Consider the following 21,363-nt stretch of genomic DNA (forward strand, 5'->3'; position numbering starts at 1 on the left):
ATTCAGTTTTAGACATGTGGCAGTGTGTGTCTGTGTGGGGTCCCTATTGTCCTTTTTGAAAAATATTTGTTTATTTGGCTGTGCAGGGTCTCAAGTAATATCTTCCATCTTTGTTGTGGCATGCAGGATCTTTAGTTGTGGCATGTGAACTCTTGGTTGCAGCATGTGGGATCTAGTTCCCCACCAGGGATCGAACCTGGGCCCCCTGCATTGAGAGCACAGAGTCTCACCCACTGGCGCGCCTGGGAAATCTCTATTAGCCATGTTCTGATCCCAGACTCATTTCAACCTGTTCCACTTGCCCTGTGCTATGTTGCCAGAAGAACACATGCTGGGACTAGACTTGCTGCCCAAGGAAAGGGTATTGATAAAGAGATGCCACCTCCTTGGGTGGAATGCTGGGTGGATACTAAAGGTGATGGAGAAGGAGGAATTTTTTTCAAACTTTTTATTTTGTATTGGGGTATAGCTGATTAATAATGTTGTGGTGGCTTCGTGCCAACAGCAAAGGGACTCAGCCGTTCATATAAATGTATTCATTCACCCCCTAACCCCCATCCCATTCGGGCTGGCACATAACATTGAGTAGAGTTTCATGTGCTACACAACAGGTCTTGTTGGTTATCCATATTGAATATAGCAGTCTGTACATGACTTTCGTAAACTCCCTAACTATCCCATTCCCCTAGCAACCATAAGTTTGTTCTCTAAGTCTGTGAGTCTCTGTTTTGTAAGTAAGTTTACTTTTATCATTTCTTTTTAGATTCTACATAAAAGAGATGTCATATGATATTTCTCCTTCTTTGTCTGACTTATTTCACCCAATATGACACTCTCTAGGTCCATCCATGTTGCTGCAAATGGCATTATTTCATGCTTTTTAATGGCTGAGTAATATTCCACTGTATATATGTACCACATTTTCTTTACCCAGTCCTCTGTTGCTTCCATGTCTTTGCTATTTTAAACAGTGCTGCAATGAACATTGGGGTGCATGTATCCTTTCAGATCATGTTTTTCTATGAGGAGAAATTTTAATGACATGGGAAGATGGCCAAGTGATGAAATGAAAGACACTGACCATGTGACAGCTGGAGGTCACATGAGCCCATTTTGGTAAAACCCTGGGCCTCTGTCAGCATTTCCCTGGGTTCAAGTCCAGAGCCAGTTGCATGGAGCAAAGTCTTGAGACCATGGAGAAGGTCACCGCCTCATATCCACTTGCCTCTATGCCCATCTAGTGAATCAAATAAGGTCCATCCATAGTCATGTCCACCCGGAACCTTAGAGTGTGGACTTATTTGGAAATACAATATTCGCAGATGTAATTAGTTAAGATGAGGTTATCCTGAATTAGGGTGGCCCTTAAATCCACTGGGGTCCTTATGAAAAAAAGGAGAGACACACAGAGACACAGAGAGAAGACAGCCTTGTGAAGACAGAGGCAGAGCCTGGCCAGGGTGTGTGGGGTGACTACAAGCCAAAGGATGCCAAGATTGCCAACAACAGAGTCCCTTGGACTGCAAGGAGATCAAATTAGTCAATCCTAAAAGAAACCAACCCTGAATATTCATTGAAAGGACTAATGCTGAGGCTGAAACTCCAATAGTTTGGTCACCTAATGCGAAGAGCAGACTCATTGGAAAAGACCCTGATGCTGGGAAAGATTGAAGGCAAAAAGAAGGTGGCAGCAGACGATGAGATGGTTAGATAGCATCGCCAACTCAATGGACATAAATTTGAGCAAACTCTGGGAGATAATGAAGGACAGGGAAGCCTGGTGTGGTGCAGTTCATGGGGTCGCAAAGAGTTGGACACAACTGAGCCACTAAACAACAACCAGCAGCTGGAATGGCCTGTAAGGACCCTCCTAAAAGAGTGAGCACGGCTCTGTGACACCTTGATCTCAAAAGGGGAGAAGGGCCTTTCTCCTCCAGACATGCTGGCCTATTTCCTGCTTCCTCATCTGTAAAACGGGGATGTGTTACACAACGCACAGGATTTTGAAGAACCAATGTGCTTATACGTACAGAGCACTTAGCACAGCCTAGCTGGCTGTCAATACTCAATAAATACTGTGAAAAAGATGACTGAGGCAGGGACAAGCAAGGAGGAGGAATGGGACAGCCGTGATTCTATAGCAGCTACCAATGACCTTCCCTTTCTGGGCCTTGGGGTCCCCATCTGAGAACAAAACACAGCTGATATCAGCTGCGAAACAAAGAGCTTTGTGGGACACCTCACAGAGCCAGACCAGGCAGGTTCTACTTCACCCCTTGGTACAGGTGGGGACCCTGAGGCTGTGGCCCATCTGCCCCCGGGCCACTCAGGGTAGTGGAGACACGATGCTATGGGTAGTGGGGACACGATGTTACCTCGGAGAATCTGGCCCTTGAGTGCACCTCCGGGGTGAAGCTGGGCACCAACTGGCTCCCTTAAGCCAGGATGTTGGGAGATTTTAAGTGGAGGGTCAAGCAAGCAGAAAGCACTAGATGAACATGAGTTGCTATCGCTGCTATTGTTGTTATTATTATTGAAAGCAGCAGGAGGGGAGGAGGTGGCGGATGGCGGGGTGCCCCTCCCCTTAAACCCTCTTCGAGCTTATTAAGCGCCTCGGGCCGCGGCGATCGATGGCCACTGGGCGCCGGCTGCAGTATCCCTCCCGGCAGCGGGCCGCGCATGCGCGCGGGTGCTGGATTGATCGCGACAGCCTCGGATCCATCGCTCTCCGGCCCCGCCCCTCCTCCCGGCCCCCGTTGCCAGGCAACCGCGGCTCGGCGCGCTCTCATTGGCCGGTGGCGCGCGGGGGTCCCGGGCGGCGCGTGGTCAGTTGGTCAGCGTGGCCGGGGGCCTGGCTCCGGGCGCGGGTCGATGCCACCTACCATCTGACCTTTCCCGGCTTGGGGAGGGGGATGCAGGCGGGAAGGGGGCCAAGGGAGGATGGAGCAACCGGCCCGTCTTGGAAAAAAGTTTATTGACCCGTGTGTTATCTCGGGGACGCACGTCTTCCTGAGGTGGGGGCGACTGAACAGCCAGGGTAGGGGGTGAGGCGGCGGTAGGAACCCTCCACAGCGCTCCCTTGGCCCCAGGATGCTCCGGACTGCATCGGTGAGCTCTACCCTCCCTGGCTTGGCTGGGCCCATTCCCTAACTGGGGAAACTAAGACTGGTAAGAGCTCAATACTTGCCTGAGTCACAGGTGATAGGATGAAGATGGGCCTGTTACCCAGAAAGTGTGGCTCTGGGGCGTCGGATTCTCTCTGCCACATCAGTCTGACCACTAGACACCCACCCCCAAAGGAGACAGAAACATTTATCCAGTGCTCATTGGGTCCTACGTGATCACTCCCCCTGTAAGGAAAAACGATGACTTAAACGAAAATGTAATGTTAAAATTAAGGACTTGGGGATGCTGTGGGTCCTTCCTGTTTAAAGGACACCCCACTTTCGCAGAAGTCTAAGGAGGCCCAGACTGAAGAGTATGGACTTCAGAGAAGACACTGTTTATTTTGAAGGGGTTGGGAGAGTGTGAGGTGTCCTAAACCTCCCAGTTTAAAAAAAACTCCCCAAACACCCAACAGTCAATTTGGTTTGTTAAAATGCACAACTGGATTTTGTCAAAGGAAGGTTTACTATAAAAATAAAGATGTTGTTTATAATAAAATGGTAGGGTTCTTGACATGGGGCAAAAAATATTTCTTCAAGGGTGAAAAACAGGATTGAATTATTTGCTGCAAATGTGGACTGTTAAAGAATTTAAATATACACAATAGTTTTAATATGCATCCTGGACCAAGCCCAGTGCTGAGAGGTTTATTTAAATGATCTCAACTAATTCCCCACGCAACACACACAGCTGCAAATCAGTGTGGTTTTGTGGGAGGGAGGGTACTCTAAATTCAGTTCTATAACCAGTTTAAAGGGAACAAAAAAGGGCAAAATTACTGGCTGCAGGCTCTCCCACCTAAAATCAGCTGTGGTCTTTCTGCTCAGGCCTCCCCAGCCTCTCTGCCGCACATAGACACACTTTACAAGGCCGTCAGCCTCCCCTGGCTTTGCATTTATTTTATTTTATTTTTCGCATCATACTTCACCCAGTCTCCTTCCCTGGCCTTTGCGTTTCTAACTCTTAGCAACTGAGGAAGGTTGCATTGACCGGTGGAGTGTGTGGGGGTTATTTTTGAAAGCAGATGCTGGAATTCAATTTTTATTTTAACCTGGTTATTGAGTGGAGTGGGGGAGGGAAGTGGAGGTTGGCCAATTCATGTGCAAGATGAAAAAGCTGGATTTTATCAAAGGCTGGGCTGTTTTGACAATGGCTGATTGGGCTTGTAATATGTGAGTGGTTCCTTGGCAGTCCAGAACATGTGTGTGTATGTGTGTGTGCAAATCTGGGTGCACTTGAGTATGTAAATCTGCATGCATTTGAGTAGCTGTGTGCACACATGAATAGGTATGAGTGTGTGTGTGTGCACTGTATGAGGAGGTGAGGAGAGGGAGGAGGCAGAGGCTGTTCTGTGCGTGTGACTGTATATTCTTTGTGTGTGTCTGTGGGTGTCAGTGGGTATGTGTGTGTGATATGGATGTACGCATGCATGTATTTGTGTGTGTGTTTGTGAGCATGTGTATCATGTGTAAGAGTGTGTGCAGGTGTATTTATGCAGGTGTGAGAAGATATGTGTGCAAGTGCATGCCTTGTGCATGTGTGAGTGGTTACAGGTTACACAGGTGTGTGTGCTTGCAACCATAAACCTTGCACCTTCGCCCCTCTAGCTTTCCTTGCTCGCCCGAGCTCAGCTCCCAACTTTCTGAGGCTGGTCTGTCTCTGCCTGGCCTCCCTGCCTTCCTTTCTGAGGTTCCTGCTGCAGGGACATGGGTCCATCCCTCTACACAGCTGACCCTTATTGGGAGCCCTAGGATTCACCACTCAGGACAACACACAGAGAGGCACTCATTCCATAAAGGTTCACCTCCCCTGGGAGCTCTCTGAGGGCAAGGGCCTGCATCCGAAAGCATGGCTTGGCCCTCGGTCCCCAGAGCCCAGGACAAGACGACCGGACACAAGAACATGACCTGGAAGATGTGACTGGAGACTAGTCTGGAGTGCTGGTGCCAGCACCCTGTGCTGTGGGCATCGTGGATGCCTCCTTGGTGGATGGGAAACTGAAGCCCAGACAACAGGCCCCACCCTGGGATGTGCCTCCCGCCTCACCAAGTCCCAACACCACTGGGTGTCAGCAGTCCTAGAACACTGTCCCTGCTGGACGCAGCCGGGCGCATGGATTTCCGAAGCCATCTCTCTATTTGGCAGCTTTATGAACCCAGTTCGAAGGATTGAGTGAGTGACGTGTTTGCTTATTGGCTACTCCTGTCCTCTTGGGACCTCAAGCAGGTGCACCCACCTCCATCTCTATCAGCCCAGGAGGACAGGGGACACCAGGACTCCCTTGCAGGCCCATCACACACACACACAATTGCTCACAGTTACATACTTTTGGCCACTGCGTCCATTTGAGTGGATCTTTCCAGAAGGCAATGTGCCAACATCCAACAAAAAATTTAAAAGCCAAATTGAAAATGACAGTTTGGTGAAGACAAGGACTTTTATCTGTCCCCTTCCTCCCTGTCCCAGGTCCTGAACACCTTAAAACCATGCCCAGAACATGATAGGTGCTCAGTAAATAGTAAACAAATTCCCCTGGCCTGTGTTCTCACTGCTAGAAGTGTATACCACAGGGGCACACACAGTGTGGCCATATTCAAGAGCCTGTTCTCAGCGCTGCGCATTGTTCCAGAAACAACCTGGAACTAGCCTGAACAGCCAGGGATAAAGTGAAAGTCGTTCATTCACGTCTGACTCTTGGTGACCTCATGGACTGTAGCCTGCCAGACTCTTCTGTCCATGGAATTCTCCAGGCAGGAATACTGGACTGGGTTGCCATTCCCTCTACAGGGGAATCTTCCCAACCCAGGGATTGAACCCAGGTCTCCTGCATTATGGGCAGATTCTTTACTATCTGAGCCATCAGGGAATACAGCCAGGGATAAGATGCTGCTGAAATCACCTACAGAGTACCTGCAGCTCTGAGCATGACACGGCTGTTCCAAAGGTGAGTGTCGCCCAGGCAGCAGCATTGAGTGCTCCTAAGATGTATTTGGTGCAAAGGCTGGCTGCCCCCAAAGAAGCTAGCAACTTATGTCCACGCAAAAACCTGCATGAGGTTGTTGAAGGTAGCATTATTCTCAATTGCCCAAACCCGTAACAAATGATGCTCTCCAGCAGGTGGACAGATCAACCAGATGATGTGGACTCAGCACTAAGGAGAAAGGCGCCATCAAACCCCAGAAAGACAGGGAGGAATCTTAAACACACATGATTAAGTGGAAGGAGCCGTCTGAAAATGTTCCACACTGTGGTTCCAGCTCTGGGACATTCTGGAAGAGGCGGGGCTCTGCAGACCGTAGAAGGATCAGTGGCTGTGGGGAAGGGGCATGGATGGGTGGGGCCAGAAGTGTTTTAGAGCAGTGAAACCATTCTTTTCTGTATGATGCTATAATGGTGGGTGAACAGTATTGTGCAGTGAAAGCCCACAGGACTTAACGACACAAAGAGTGAGCCTTCATGTAAGTTGTTGCTATTCAGTCATTCAGTAGTGTCCAACTCTTTGCAACCCCGTGGACTGCAGCATGCCAGGCTTCCCTGTGCTTCACCATCTCCTGGAGCTTACTCAAATTCATGTCCATTGAATTGGTGATGCCATCCAACCATCTCATCTTCTGTTGTCCCCTTCTCATCTTGCCTTCAACCTTTCCCAGCATCAGGGTCTTTCCCAATGAGTCGGTTCTTTGCATCAGGTGGCCAAAGTATTGGAGCTTCAGTTCAGCATCAGTCCTTCCAGTGAGTATTCAGGGTTAATTGCCTTTCAGATTGACTGGTTTGATCTCCTTGTAGAGACTATCTCAAGAGTCTTCTCCAGCACCACAATTTGAAAGTATCAATTCTTCGGTGCTCAGCGTTCTTAATGGTCCAAGTCTCACATCTGTACATGACTACTGGAAACGCCATAGCTTTGACTACATGGACATTTGTCAGCAAAGTGATGTCTTTGCTGTTTAATACACTGTCTAGTTTTGTCATGTAAGTTACAGACTTTAATGTGCCTTAACAAAGGACCTCAAACCAAGTGGCTTAAATAACAGAAACGATGATTGCCTCACAGCTCTGGAGGCTGGAAGTCCACGATCAGGGTGTGGATGGGGCTGGTTCCTTCTGAGGCCATGGAGTCGTGTCTGATTCAGGCCCCTCTTCAGCTTCTGTGGGTTGCTGGCAATGCTTGGTGACCTTGGCTTCTGGAAGCATCCCTCCCTTGATCTCAGCCTTCAGCTTCACGTGGCCTTTTCCCTGTGTGTGTGTTTCTATGTCCAAATGTCCTCTTCTTAAAAGGACATTTTAAATACCTATTTAAATAGATTTTTAAATACCTATTTGAAATACCTTGAAATACCTATCTCAACTCGATCATCTGCAAAGACCCTGTTACCTAACAAGGTCACATTCAAAGGTACTGAGGGTTAGAACTTCCCTCTTTCTCACAAGGGACACAATTCAATTGATAACAATTACTTATAATGTATTAATGTTGGTTCATTAATTGCAGCAAGTGTACCACACCACTGTTAATAGCAAAGGATGCTCAGTGTGAGTATGAGCATGTGTGGTGGGGGTGTGTATAGGAATTTCCTACACACTGTTCATTTTTCCTATGAATCTGAGACTATTCTAAAAAAGCAGAGACTGGGGCTTCCCTGGTGGCTCAGTATTGAGACTCTAGCTTGCAAGGCAGGGGACACCAGTTCGATCCCTGGTCCAGGAAGATTCCACATGCCATGGAGCAACCAAGCCCACATGATGCAAATACTGAAGCTTGCATGCCCTAGAGCCCGTGCTCCACAACAAGAGATGGCACCGCACTGAGAAGCCCATGCAACACAGCTAGAGAGTAGCCCCTGCTCTCCGCATCTAGAGAAAGCCCACAGACAGTAGCAAAGACCCAGTGCACCCATAAATAAATAAATATTTTTAAAAAGCAGAGTCTATCATTAAAAAGAAGAAGCTAGGTGCCAAACAGTGAGTAGAGATGCTCACAATTGAGTACAGAAACCGGGTTATGTCTATGGAGGGTGGGCTCCCACTCATCCTAATGGAAGGACCTCTGAACAGGGGCTGCCACGCCACCAGGATGGGGCCAGGCCCTGCCTGACCCAGCCCCTCATAAGCCCACCCTCCTCTTACCACCAAGCCTTTGAATATGCTGTTCCCACTACCGGGAATGCTGTTTCCACTTTACTTAATTAACTCCTGCTCTACCTAGAGCTCTCAGGGCAAATATCCCCTTCTCAAGGAGGCCCCAGGCAGCCTGTCCAACATCCTGCCCCCTCCCATTCAGCCTCCCTGAGTCTGGGTCATGCTTTAAGGTCTGCCAGCCCCAGAATGGGGTGCCCTGACCGCTGTCTCCCGTCCAGTGCTGGTGCACAGTGGGTACAGTAAAGAACCTCTGAGTGATTAAAAGATTAAAATAAATGGAGACTCCACAGCCTCCTGCAGCAGGAACTCAGCAAACAGGATCACTGTTTCAAGGGTTATTAGCAGCCGTCTGGAGTCCCTCCTCCCTGAGCCCCCCAAGCCTGAGGGGGGGACAGAGGCCCCTTTAAGGGTCCACCATCACCCGGCACCCACCCACCTGCTCAAGCAGGCCATTAAGCGATTTTTTTCCTCCACTTACAGCTAGCGGCATCGACAGCGATGCTCAATATCTGAGGGGCCGCTGGCCTTGGAAGAGAGATTGCAGCCGCCTCGATAAAATATTCCCTCTTGTCAGCGCCTCCCCCACCCCACCAAAGCCGTGTGTCTGATCCCCTCCCTTAATGACTTCGTTCTCTCCCCTCCAGGAGGATGAGAAGCTGTCCCCCAGCATCCCTGGCCTCAGGCTTTCAAGGATGAGATGACCCCCCGCTCAGGCTTTCAAGCTCAGCTAAAGAGTTGGGGGAAGTGGTGGAAGAAGACCCGTTCTCATCTCCCTTCTCTGTCCAGATTCTGGTGGGGTCACCTCCCCCAAGAAGCCCTCCCAGACCATGTGAGCCCAGGCTCCAGATTCTTGCAACCCTGTTGAGCTCATACTTTGAGACGCGGGAGGGTAGGGTACACAGAGGGACTGGGGCTTGAGTGGGGTCACCCAACAGTGTCTGCACGCCACCATTCTCAACTGTCCCTCTGCTCAGCAGAGAGGGAGGCAGAGCCTGGTACTCCCAGCCCTGTGGGGACAGCATGAGGGGCCGGGCAAAGTGGGGTGGGGGCACCAGAGCTACAGAGCAGGGTGGGGCCTAAAGAGTGCAGGGCTGGAGGAAGCCCCCTCTGGATGCGACAGCAGCAAACTGGAGGGCAGACAACCCAATATGACTGGTCTCGTCCAGTCTGCCCGGGAAGCGGGGATGTGGGTCTGAACCCCCATGGCAGGGGAGGGAACTCAGATGGCTAGGTTGTGGGGGACAGCCCCTCTTCACACGGAAGACCTCTAGTTCTAGCTTCAGCACCAAGAACAGCTCCTTCCTCCTCTCCAGATGGGAGGGTCTTCATTGATCAAGGCATTCAGAGCCCAGGACCCCCAGAGTCATGCCTCACAGGACCCCCTTGGGCCTCCCTGTCTTCAGTAAAATGAGAACGGTGCCTCGCCCTCAAGGGGTGGGAGAGTGGGGGGCAGCAGATGGCAATGCTGGAGTGAATGAGTAAATAAATGATTCCAAAATTTCCAATCTGATTCAACCTCTTGTTCAAGAAAAGGGAAAATGAGACCCGACGAGGGTGTGGTTCTTCCCCTCCTCCCTAACCAGATTCCAGAATCTTCTTTCCAGGCCTAAGGGCCGGCAAATGGGCAGAAAGAGGTGGGGAGGGAAAAGGGTCTCTGGGGTGGGGGTGGGGCTGCTGCACACAGAAACAAGTGCTTTTCATTGTCCAAATACTGATCCACTAATCTGGGCAGTGCCGAAGTCCCCAAGGGCCAGCTCTGGTCTGGATCTCAGGAAGCTTCCCCCCAGCTGGTGGGGAGGGAGGTGAAGAGGTGGCTGAGTGAGCCTCAGTGAGAACCCCAGGGGTTGGGAGTCCTGAGGGAAAGTGAGGATGCTGGGGTCAGGAGGCCGGGGAAGGGCACTGAGGGTTCTACCTGGGAGGGGAGGGCAAGTTGTATAGAGTAGGGGGCATTGGGACTGGGTTCTGCAGATAGAGTAGGAGTTTCCTAGGGTGAGCAGAGGGACAAACTGAAGTTCAGGCAGGGAGGCGAGTGAATGTGAATCATTTGGGGAGGATCGGGGAACTGAGCTGGGGAGGATGCCCCCCCAGAGGGGAGGATGGGGGTGGCCAGGGAACCCACGGGTGCCTCAGCCAGGACTAGAAGTAGGTGGGGGCTGAGGGGGGCCACTGGAGGTGGGGGGATCAAAGTTGCACCTTCTCCCCACTAGCCAGACATCAAACCCAGCCTCCCTGTCTTCCAGGTTATTAATTTTTCAGAGAAGAAAATGCTTTTTGTATTTTTTTTCAGGCTAAATATTGATAATGGGCTTAATGTGCCTTTCTTGCTTTTGTGTGTTGAGAGGGCTTTTCCATGGGCTGCTGCAGAGGCTGCAACGGACCCTACACACACACACACACGCACGCACACACACACACACACACACACACGCACGCACCCGCCACAGCCCCCCATCAACAGACACGCTCAGCTGCGGAGGCCCGGGTGTCAGCAGAGACTGCTAGGAATGGGGCGGGGGTGTTTTGATTGCTGCAAGGGGGGTTGGCGCAGCCCCCTACCCGCCTGGAGCTCCCCACCTCTGCCTGCACAAAGCCAGACGCCTGCCCGCCCCACGGTGGGTCGATGCGCCCTGCCAGGGGAGCTGGTGTTTCCAGCGGCTCCAGGCTGAGAGACATCTTCGGGTTGTTTGAAATTTGCCTGCCTTTCTCTCATGATGATCAGGAAGCAGGAAGGTAGGGAGGCCCATTCATTTGTCCATCCATCCTTCCTTTCATCCGTCCGTTCACTCACTCACTCACGCTAATGTCACCTGGTCAATGGTACCTACTACATGTCAGGCTGGGTGCTGGGGCCACAGCCACCCACAGGCAGCCTTTTACCCCTGCCCTTTTGGAATTCAGTCTGGTGGAAGAGAAGGGTACTAACTCAAAAATTCCAGGAAAAAAGATATCACTACAAACTGTGACAAGACCATTGTGACAGACACAGGAGTATGAGCCTGTAAAGAAGGGAGGGGGCTTCCTTAGCACCGTGACACCAGCTGAGTCCTGATGGACTAGGAAGGTCGACCTCTGGGAAGAGGGGCAACGGGGTGCTAAGCCCTCCTCAGAGCCTGTGCAGGGCCCTGAGGAAGCAGAACCTGCTCTCAGTGGTTCTGAAACACAAGCATGTATCATGGTCCCATGGAAGGCTCAGTGATGCCAACCCAGGCTACCCCCGCCTCCAGGGCACTGAAAGCCACTGCACCAGGGGAGGAGCCAGTGACTGGTGAGATCCAGACAAGGGCCGAACCTATTGTGACAGGCTAATGGGGGGCCCTGGGGCTAGACATCATCAAGGCCCGGCTTATTCTCTATGTGCTCTGGGGTGGGGGTGAGTTCACTTCAGCCTCCAGGCCTCAGTTTCGAACATGGTGAGCATCTCTGTTTCTTACAACTAGAGAGGGGACAAACCTACGTGACCTGGATTAAACGCTTAGTGCAGAGCCTGGCACACAGAAGGTACGCAATAAATGTGAGCACGAGTGATAATTGTATGTGTGATCAATGAAGGAGCAGGAGACCTTCCCTGAGCTGGTGCCCAGTCAAAACGCAGAAAGCAAGAGCAGGTCACACCATGTATCAGTTAGCTATTGCTGTATAACAAATCTTCACAAACTTACCAGCTTCAGACAGCATACACCTGTGATCTCAAGGTCTGCAGATCAGGAGTCTGGGCACAGCTTCACTGGGTCATCTGCTCTGGTCCTACAGGCCACAGTCAAGGTGTTGGCCAGGCTAAGTTCCTTTTCCAAGATCACATGAGTGTTGGCAGAATTCAATCCTTATGGTTGTAGGACTGAAATCTGGGTTGTTCCCCCCCGCCAACTCCAGCTTTCAGTAATGAGTATGCTAACTGTTTCCCAATACCTGCTGCCCTCCAGGGACCCCTCACAACCTGGCAGCTCAGGTGGTCCCTGGTGGTCCAGTGGTTAAGACTTTGCACTTCCACTGCAGGGGGCAGGGGCACAAGTTCAAACCCTGGTTGGGGAACTAAGATCCCACATGGTATGCAGTGTGGCCAAAATTTAAAAAGTCAAAAAACAAAGAAACCCCAACACACCACTGAAGCTCACTCCTTCAAGGCCAACAGGAGAATCTGCTGGGACAGGGGCTTACATAATCACAGGCAGACGTTCATCACATTTGTATTCTATGTCAGCCATACTCAAGGGAAGAGATTATATGGGACTTAACACCTGTGGGTGGAGACCCTCAGGCCATTAGATCTCTGCTAAGCACGTATTCACATGCACACAGGCCCAGGTCCAGGCTTTGCAATGGCCACAAAAGTTGCTGTGGCCATAGATAATGTTCATACCAGTAACTGTTTATTTTTTTGCATTGTCTGCTGGGGAGCTCAGCTCCAGTACTACGGCCCACCAGTGCCAAGGGTTTAGAGCCACCTGCTGTGGGTTTTGTGGACTAACTTCTCTTCCAGCCATTGCTTCTCTTGAGCTCATTTCTAACTTATTTTCTCCAGCTGCCTTGCCTCTCTGAAACCCCCTCCAACTCAACTTTCTGGACCCTAAACAGGCTGAGAAGTACCACAGTTCCGCTCAGCTCAGCATCAGAGCACCCTTCTAAGGACTGTACATGAATTCTCTCCTTCTATCATCCCTAAAACTCCCTCTTGCAGATGAGGGGATGATTTCACAGAGAGGGTGTGAGAGCCAGCCCAAGGACACCAGTTAAGAAAAGGAATAGAGAATCCGGATTAGAAGCCAGGCTCAATTCTAGGGGGCTTACTGGGTTTGAGATCTTGGGCTGTACGCAGGAACCAGGCACCTTTGATGAAGACACCCACAAAGACTGATCTGTGAAGCAACCTTGGAGTAGGGTAAACCAGAAGCAAGGCTGACCTCAGTCACCCTCTCCCTGATTCTGAACCCAGAGCTGGACTGTGGGGTTGCCCCAGCATAAATAACCTTCCACAAACGTACCTCCACCCACACATCGATCTGCGGGTGGGACAGAAATGCTGCTTCAGGGAAACAGTCGCTCAGGGCACCAGCCTGCTGGGGACCATCCTCCAGCCTCTGGACAAGGGCCAGAAACCATGTCCCTCTCAGAGCCCCCCAAAGGGAAGATGAAGGTCCTGGAGCCAAGGCAGGCCTCTTGCTCACACTACATTCTCCTGAACTGCCTAGGTCCCGGCTGCCACTGAAGTGGCATTAAGCAGACCTCCCGGGCAAGTGTTCCTCCCTCCTGTGTGCCCCTGGCCTGAACAGAGCGATGGGGACACCAGGGCTCTCCAAACCTTCTGTTTGTGATTTCCGGAGATGCCCAGGCTGGGGAGAGAGACAGTAGACAAAAGAGAGGGCAGCACATGTGTTAGGCAGAAAGGAGATGAGGCAGAACAAGACGGATTCAAGGGGGACCTCTTGGGGTGCAGTCCTCAGACACCCTGGCCCCTTTTCCAGACCTGCTTCTCTGCAGGTTTGTGCAGCCCCGGGTTCCAAACTCAGACCTGAATATGCCTCCAGCCACCCTCATTAGAACAAAGGCCCTTCACTTCTCTTGCATTAATTCACAGAAATTCCCCATCAGATGGGGAAACTGAGGCATAGTGAAATGGGTGTGTTTCCTAGAGTCCATCAGCAGGGGTTGAAGCTCACATCCCCAGTAGTTGTCAAGGTAGCTGGGGTGCTGCTCACCTGTCAAAGGGGAGAGGTCACCCCGGCTTTGTCCCCCAGCCAGGACTGGGGCAACAGTGAGCTGAGGCCCACACTCTGATGATGTCCAGTGATGCTGGATCCTGGCCCTGACCCCTGCCCCTCCCTGCTGTCATTTCTGCCCCCATTGAAAGGAGCTGGAAAAAACACCTTTCCCTGGGAAGGTCCAAGGAACAGAAAATCAAGGGCTTGGGACACAGAACCCACACAGAAAACCAGGGCTGGCTAACTGGAGGCACCTAAATCCACCATGTGGGCTGGGCGCTGCCTCCCAGAGCCTCCTGTGAAGTGGGGCTGGGGTCTGGCCAGGCCTGTGGGGGTTGGGGGTGGGGAGGAGGAGCCTCGCTGGCCTCTGCCAGCCCTCACCCTTCTTTCCTGCCTCTTCCCAGGACCAATGTGGGGTCAATGTCTGGCTTGGTCCTCCTGGCCCTGCTTCAGGGCTCTCTGCCCCCAACACCCAGTTTGCCGTCATTCAGATGCCTCTGAGTGGCCGCACCAGCCACAGGCACCTCCTGGATGAGCCCAAGCTCATACCGTGTATGCTTTGTGTCCATTCCACAGACAAGCAAACTGAGGCTCTGACAGGGTCCATGATGTGGGGAAGAGGACCCTGGGGTTCAAATCCAGAACTTACCCTTGACCTTGTGGGGTTGACCCCTGATACCAAGGACCCTGAGCAATGAGCACTCACAGGGGGTTGGTGAGGGCTGGGGTCAGTGGCCTCAGTGAACAGTCAGTGTGAGGCTCAGCCTTCCTACCTGTGAAATGGCCAGTCCTCGGCAGGGCCGAATCAGCCACGGAGGGCCTTAGCTGGCTTGATGCACATGGTCCACCTGCTGCCTGTCTCCCATGCTGCTTCTGGGACTTCCAGAGGGCTTTTCCCAGGCAGCTGAGAGGCTGGGTTCCACCTCAGACTCCTCACCTGGAACACAAGTAAGGGGTCGACCAGATGACCCTCATCCCTCCCCCAACCCTTCCTCCTCCTATTACTGCTGTGGTTCCTGGGGAGCTCTTGCCTGGGATGCTCCTGACAGGAGCATCTCCCCCTCCCCTCTAGGTGGAGGGTGAGCAGGTGAGGAGGGGGCTAGAGGGGAGTTCCCCCCCAAATTTCCCAGGAAGACATGCCACTGGGGGCCTGGCTTCCTACCTCCCTGATACACAGGGAGTTCAATAATAATGGAAATGTTGTGTTGCGTGTGTGTGTGTGTGTGTGTGTGTGTGTGTGTGTGTTAGGTAAGGAGGAGTTAGCCATGGGTTCCTACAAAGTCAGGGATTTATTATGGAGACAATTACATGGGAGCCAGTGGGGACTGCTGAGGGCCAGGGTGCTTGTTAGGGAGGTGGGTTAACCAGCAGTTACAGCTGTTAGCGCCAGAGGGGAGAAGAGGGGGGGAAGGATGGGGAAGCGGGGAGGGAGGTGGAGGAGGGAAGAATGGGGAAGGCAGGAGGGAGGTGAAGAAGGAAAGGATGGGGAGGAATAGGAGGAAGCTGGAAAGGAGGAGAAGGTGGGGAAGGGGAGGGGAGGGGCATCAAGACCCCCTCTTTCCTTCCTGGCAGAAGAAACTGAGCCCCTTCATGTAGGGTGTCTGGGTCAGGCTCTGCTCTCCCCATCGTACCCCTGGGCTCCCCAAAAGTCAAGTTGGAGAGAGTTTGGAGGAGGAACAGCAGTGGTCTTTGCTGGAAGAGCCCAGTTGACTCCTCCTTTCTTGGTTCCTTGACCAACTGATCAGATGTGGGGCCACCAAGAAGGATGCAGAAGCCCTACAAACTTGAGTACCAGAGGCCAGGCTGCCTGTTTGCGGGCAGAATAGGGGATCCCCCAGAATAGGGGATGCCCCCAAAGTACAGGCTGGACTATCCCTCCCAATCTCCTCGCCATCGCCCCCCAAGTGCCAGGGTTTGAGGGGGTCCTGGATTCCCTGGGATTGTCCGAAGGACTGGGATTGTCTGATGGATTCCCCACACCCCACAAATTCCACCAGGACTTCAGCACCGCAGCCAAGACCCACTCTATCCCCAGTTGGACACACTGATGTGTCCACAACAGAGCACACTGGGCGCACACTGGGACTCCGGCCCGGGGTTGGCTCATGGGCTGGGGGCCTTGGGCAAGCCCCAGACCAGCCTTCTGCCTCAGTTTCCTCATCTGAAAAATGGGGATGTTAGCCTTGCTCCCTCAGAGTCTCACCTCCCCAGTGGGCAGCTGGCATTGTGGAGGATGGTCAGGCAGGTAGAACCAGGTTCTGCTGGGCACATGACTCCCCCAGAGTTGGGGCCCCCACCCCCACATCTGGGGAGGGAGGAAGGAGGCAGCAGATGACTGAAGGGAGGAGAAAACAGTTTCCTTCCAGCCCGGTGGCCCCATGTGACTCACCTGCTGGGCTCAGGAGCAAACAGCTCTTGTCCCCACCTGGCTGCCCTGGGGGGAGGGGAGCCATTCAACCCCCCAATACATCCAGGAGGATGTGTCTTTTTGTAGACTGGGGCTGGAGGGATTGTTCTAAAGGCCACAGGGACCCCTGCCTGCTGGGTTTCCAAGCCAGAACAGAAAGCCCAACCCCACTTAGCCTGGCCTTCAAGGCCCGGTTTTGACGTCCACCCTCTCCTGTCAGATCCCAGCTTATCTCCTCGACTTACATAACAAATATTTCCTTGATGAAGGCCTGTGAGCTAATGCCAGCCTCCAGCCACTGCTCCATCCCCTTCTGCCCCAAATTATTATAAGGGGTCTTTTCATCCCTAGACTAACCTTACCTGACTCAAACTCCTGCACATCCTACTAAACCCAGCCTCGAGGTCCTCTCCTCCAGGAAGTCTGCTCCCTCCCCCCAGTCCTGACCTCAGGCGCCTGAGTGACTGTGTTGTCTTTGTCTCCCCTTCCCAAGTACAGAAGCTAACCTGGAGGATGGGGCTGCCCAGAGGGATTTGTTAAACCAGGTGAAGGTCAGTTCCCTTCCTCCATCCCTGACTTGTAGATTCTGCTCCATGGGGCGTGCACCCGTCTCAGCATCACAGTGTCCCTCTGAAGTCTCCCGAGTTCCCTCAGCCCAAAGGGGTGCAGGCAAAGGACACAGACCTGGAAGGCAGAAAGGAGGAAGCGGGTGGACAGCCGTGGGGAATGGGGAGGAGCCCCCCTGCCTCCCTTCTCCCTTCCTGGCAGGGCGGAAAGGGCACGGGTGTGTTCAGATAAATGGCACATTAATGGGGCGCCAGGCCAGGGCGAGGCTCCCTTGCCGGATGCCGAGGGTTACCCACGGGGTGGGGACTCGCACCCTCCCAGAGTGGGAGGGCCAGAGTCCTCCCTACCGGCTGGGGCCTCCTCCTCTGCGTCTGGAAAGTGGGCGCTCTCCCAGGCGAGTGCTCCCCACCCCCGCATCTGTTGTCCTGTCCTGGGCTCTGGGGACCCAGGGCAGGACCCTCCCGGGGGTCGAAGCTGGCATGCTGGGGCTCAGCAGAGCCAGGGCCATGACTGGACTCCGGCCGAGGTGGCTCCCGAAGATCCCCCGCCAGGAGCAACCCTGCTGCAGCCCGGTCCGGATACGCGAGCCTGGGGCTTCCCGGAACCCACCCACTGCGCCCCGCGCCACCCGCCGCTCCAAGATCCACCGGCCGGCTTTCTGCAAGGAAGAAAGCGTTGTGGGTTAAATAGATACACATTTACATCTTTAGTCGTCAAAGGAGAGACCCTTCCGGGAAGGGCCAGAGGGCGCCCAGGGCCGCCCAGGGACATGGGGGCGGGGGGACCACTCTCTCCCCTGTCAGGACCGGAGCTTGGCCGCGGGGGTGGCCCGGACCCTCCGGAGCAGGCGCCGAATGCGGGTTTCGTTGCTGCGGGGAAATCCGCGGCCTGAGGTGCCCGGGAACACGCGGTCAGCGGAGGCGGGTAGCGGGGCGCCCCCTCCACCATCCTCTGGAGGCAGCCACCCGCGCCCTGCCTGGTTTGGCCTCAGTTTCCCCGACTGCAAACCGCAGAACAGGCTCCAAGTTTCCTCACTACCAGGGTTTCGGGGGGATGTGATCGCGATGGAGAGGAGTGACCGGGGGTTCGGGCCTGACGAGCGTATTCGTGCGCTCAGTCCCTTCTGGCTGCGTCTCCAACTGGGTCTTTCCGTGTTTACGAGACGGGCGTCCGAAGCTCCGGCCAGCAGCCCAGCTCCCGGACCTGCACACGATCCCCGGCTCGCAGAGGGAGCGAAGGCAGGTGGAGGAAGCGGCAAGAACGCGGGCCGACCTCGGGCGCCCTGGGAATCCCGAGCCCCCGAGGATCACTTTCCAGACCGGGCAGGCTGAGCGTCCCCAAGCTACACAACCCGGGCGCCCGCGCGCCAATCGGGGCCTGGCTGCGACCACCCGCCCAGGGTCGTAGAGGCGGGGGTGGAACACTCTCCGTTCTCTGCGCCTGGAACTCCTGGGCCCGCGGAGGCCGAGCTGCTGGGGCAGGTGGAGGAGGACGCGGGGACCCAGGGAAGACCCCGCCGGCCGCGACTCCCAGCCCCGGTGCCCTAGTGCCCCGGTGCAAATAAGCGCGGTGTTTGCAGAGAGCGCGGCGGGCGGCGTGGCCCGAGAGCGATGAGGATTCGATGGAGCCGCGCGGCGCGGCGGGGGCAACCGAGCCGGGTCGGGCTCGGGGATCGATCGGGCGCAGCTGTCGCCGACACGCCCGCGGGAGCATCCACTCGGCGGGCCAGCGCGACCGGGCGTCCCGGGACCGTGGGCAGGAACCTTGGACCTTCTGTCCGTCAGCGGCGAAACCCCAACGTCGTGGCGCCCCAGATTCGGCACTGAGAAGTCCCCACACCCAACCTCGGTTCGAGACTGGGATCTTCGGGGCGCCGTGAGCCAAGCGTGGCCGGGACCCCCGGCCGGAGGGGAACAGTCTTGCACCCTTCCCGCACCCCCCAATCTAAATAAAATCCTCCGACCCGGCCCGAACGAAGACGCAGAGTCGGGAGGAGCACGCGGGCCCAGTCAGGTGTGCACAGCCAGAATTTGGGGGGCGTCTGCGGGTTTGGGGGTCCGTACCGGGGGCTGACAAGGGTCTCAGGCTTAGGAGGGACTGGAGAGAGATGTGGATCGCCACTATTTATTTAAACCTCGCTCTAATAAAATGGAAGAATGCACAGCGGTTGGTGAGTTTCATTTCCATGGGGGACAAATCCAATCACAGAATCAGCCACCAACAGTGGAGGGGCCTAGGGGAAGCTCAGAAAGGGAAAACTTTTGCGTATAATACACACCCACCCACCCACCCACATATTTTTAGCTGCCATCAGGAGCTAAATCGACAAGGAATTCAGCCTGTGCAAGAAGACAGGAGATGGACGGTTCTGATTCCAGCTGTGGTAGAGATGGGCAGGAACCCTGGCGTTGGAACCCCGGAAGAAGGCTGGGTTCCCCCGGAGTAGGGAGGAGATCTGAGCCTCAGCTAACCCTCCCAGCCACTGGATGGACCCCACAAGCCCTCAGGTCAGCCAGATGTGAGGTTTGCTTCTCAGCTTCTCCCGGGCTGTGAACAGAGAAGGTGGACATTGATCAAGGCAGCCCAGCATGGGTTGGGACACCTCCAGGTGCAGACCTGGGTTCCAGGGGTCAAACTGCAATTTTCTTGGAGGGGATACTGAGGCCAGAGAACCCTCTGCCACTTGGCCAAGGTCTGGGCAGGGTCTAGGATCAGGGGTCGCCCTGCCCCCATCTGGCCCACCCTCCCCCAACCCGCAATTTGCCTAATGACTGAAGATCGATCAGGGCCCCAGCCACCGGCCGGTCTGCGGCCAGTTCAATTCTATTTTACTAATTACTAAAAGGCTGCTGGTGGGGGAAGCCCATTCTGGGGTTCCAGGGGGCTCCCCACTCTCTCTCTCTGGAGGGTGGCAAATTTTTGCTCAGTCTCCCAGGGGGAACATAGTCTCTGCAGGTGCGGAATCCCCACCTCTGGGGGTGTCGGAGTGTCCAGGCTGACTGGGGGGCTCCATGTACCTGGGGGACGAGGCTGGTCCCCCCATCAGGAAGTCCTGGCCCAGAGGAGACATTTAGGGTGTCTGGAGGCAGTGGAGGGGAGGGGGTCCCTTCATCTTAAAGCAGCTGGTCTACCTCTTTCAAAATGGATACTTTCCCTGTTAGAACAGCCACACAAGCTTGTTATGAAATTGAAAATGATAATCAAGCTGGAGGAAATATACGAAGATGGAGGTAAAAGGCTGCATGCTCCCGATCCCCACGGAGCACCCCTTAGTTGACTTTGGGGGTAATTCCTCCATCTCTGCTTTCCCACCCATAAAGACCCCACCCCCACAGTGGGTCCCCCCACCCCGGCCTGATTTGAGCTTGCTGGGCCTGGGATGCAATCATTTTATGAAGGCTGATTGATTTTTAGATCCTACGATTATTTTTAATTATTTGTGATTGTTGGCAAGTGAGACAGTGGGGGTGGGGTGGCTGGAGCAGGGCAGAGCCAGAACCCACCTCCCAGACTTGGAATCTGCGTGGGGAGGGGTTAGTCAGTTGCTCAGACCTGTCCCTCTCTGCCGCCTCTGTTTTCCTACCTGGAAGATGGGTGTCCCTGAAATTTTATGTAAATCCTGAATTGAAAATTCAGTGGACCAGGACCTGGGGGCAGTGTTGGCACTTGGACAAAACCCCGAACAGCCACAGCCACCACTCTCTACCTTGGACCTGCTGTGGATGCTGAACAGAGGCACAACTTCCCCTCGGGGCTCGATGAAGCAAGAGTATGTGCCTGGTAAACAGTAAGTGGCTACTAAATGCTAAGTCCTAAGCACAAGGCACTGGGAGGCAGTGTTTTTTTTAGTGCCCTGTTCCACCCCAGGACATAGCTCAGGCCATTCTACTGTCTGATCCCCACACCCCGCTGTGCAAGCTGGGGGTCAGATCATCTTGGTCCTTCAACCTCCTTGCACTGCTGCACTGGGAGACAGCCTACCCCCTCCCCACTATGGTGGACAGCAAAGATGTGCCCAGGCTCTCAGTGGGGGCAGGTAGGAAGGCACCCTCCCCTCCCCTCCCCCCACCCCAGTCAGGGAAAGGGAAACTGAGACACAGGAGCCACCGCACAGACACCAAGTCCAGTGGCAGTTCCCAGAATCAAACCTCCAATCCTGCTGAAGGTGGTGAGACAGCGACATGCCCAATGGTTTGCATGGAGGGGGAGCTCCCTGACAGGGCCTTTGCAGCCCTCCACCCATGGTTTAGAGCCCTGACCCTCCCTGCTGAGGTGGGGGGTCCTGGGGGACTCCATCACAGACCTTACTAGCCCTACCCTCCTCCTCCGGCTTTGGGAAAAGGCAATGGTTATCCTCTGGGCAGGAATAAGGGGTAGGGCTGGTTTTGG

The sequence above is a fragment of the Bos indicus genome, chromosome 7 (assembly GCF_029378745.1).
Source record: "Bos indicus isolate NIAB-ARS_2022 breed Sahiwal x Tharparkar chromosome 7, NIAB-ARS_B.indTharparkar_mat_pri_1.0, whole genome shotgun sequence".
NCBI classification, from domain to species: domain Eukaryota; kingdom Metazoa; phylum Chordata; class Mammalia; order Artiodactyla; family Bovidae; genus Bos; species Bos indicus.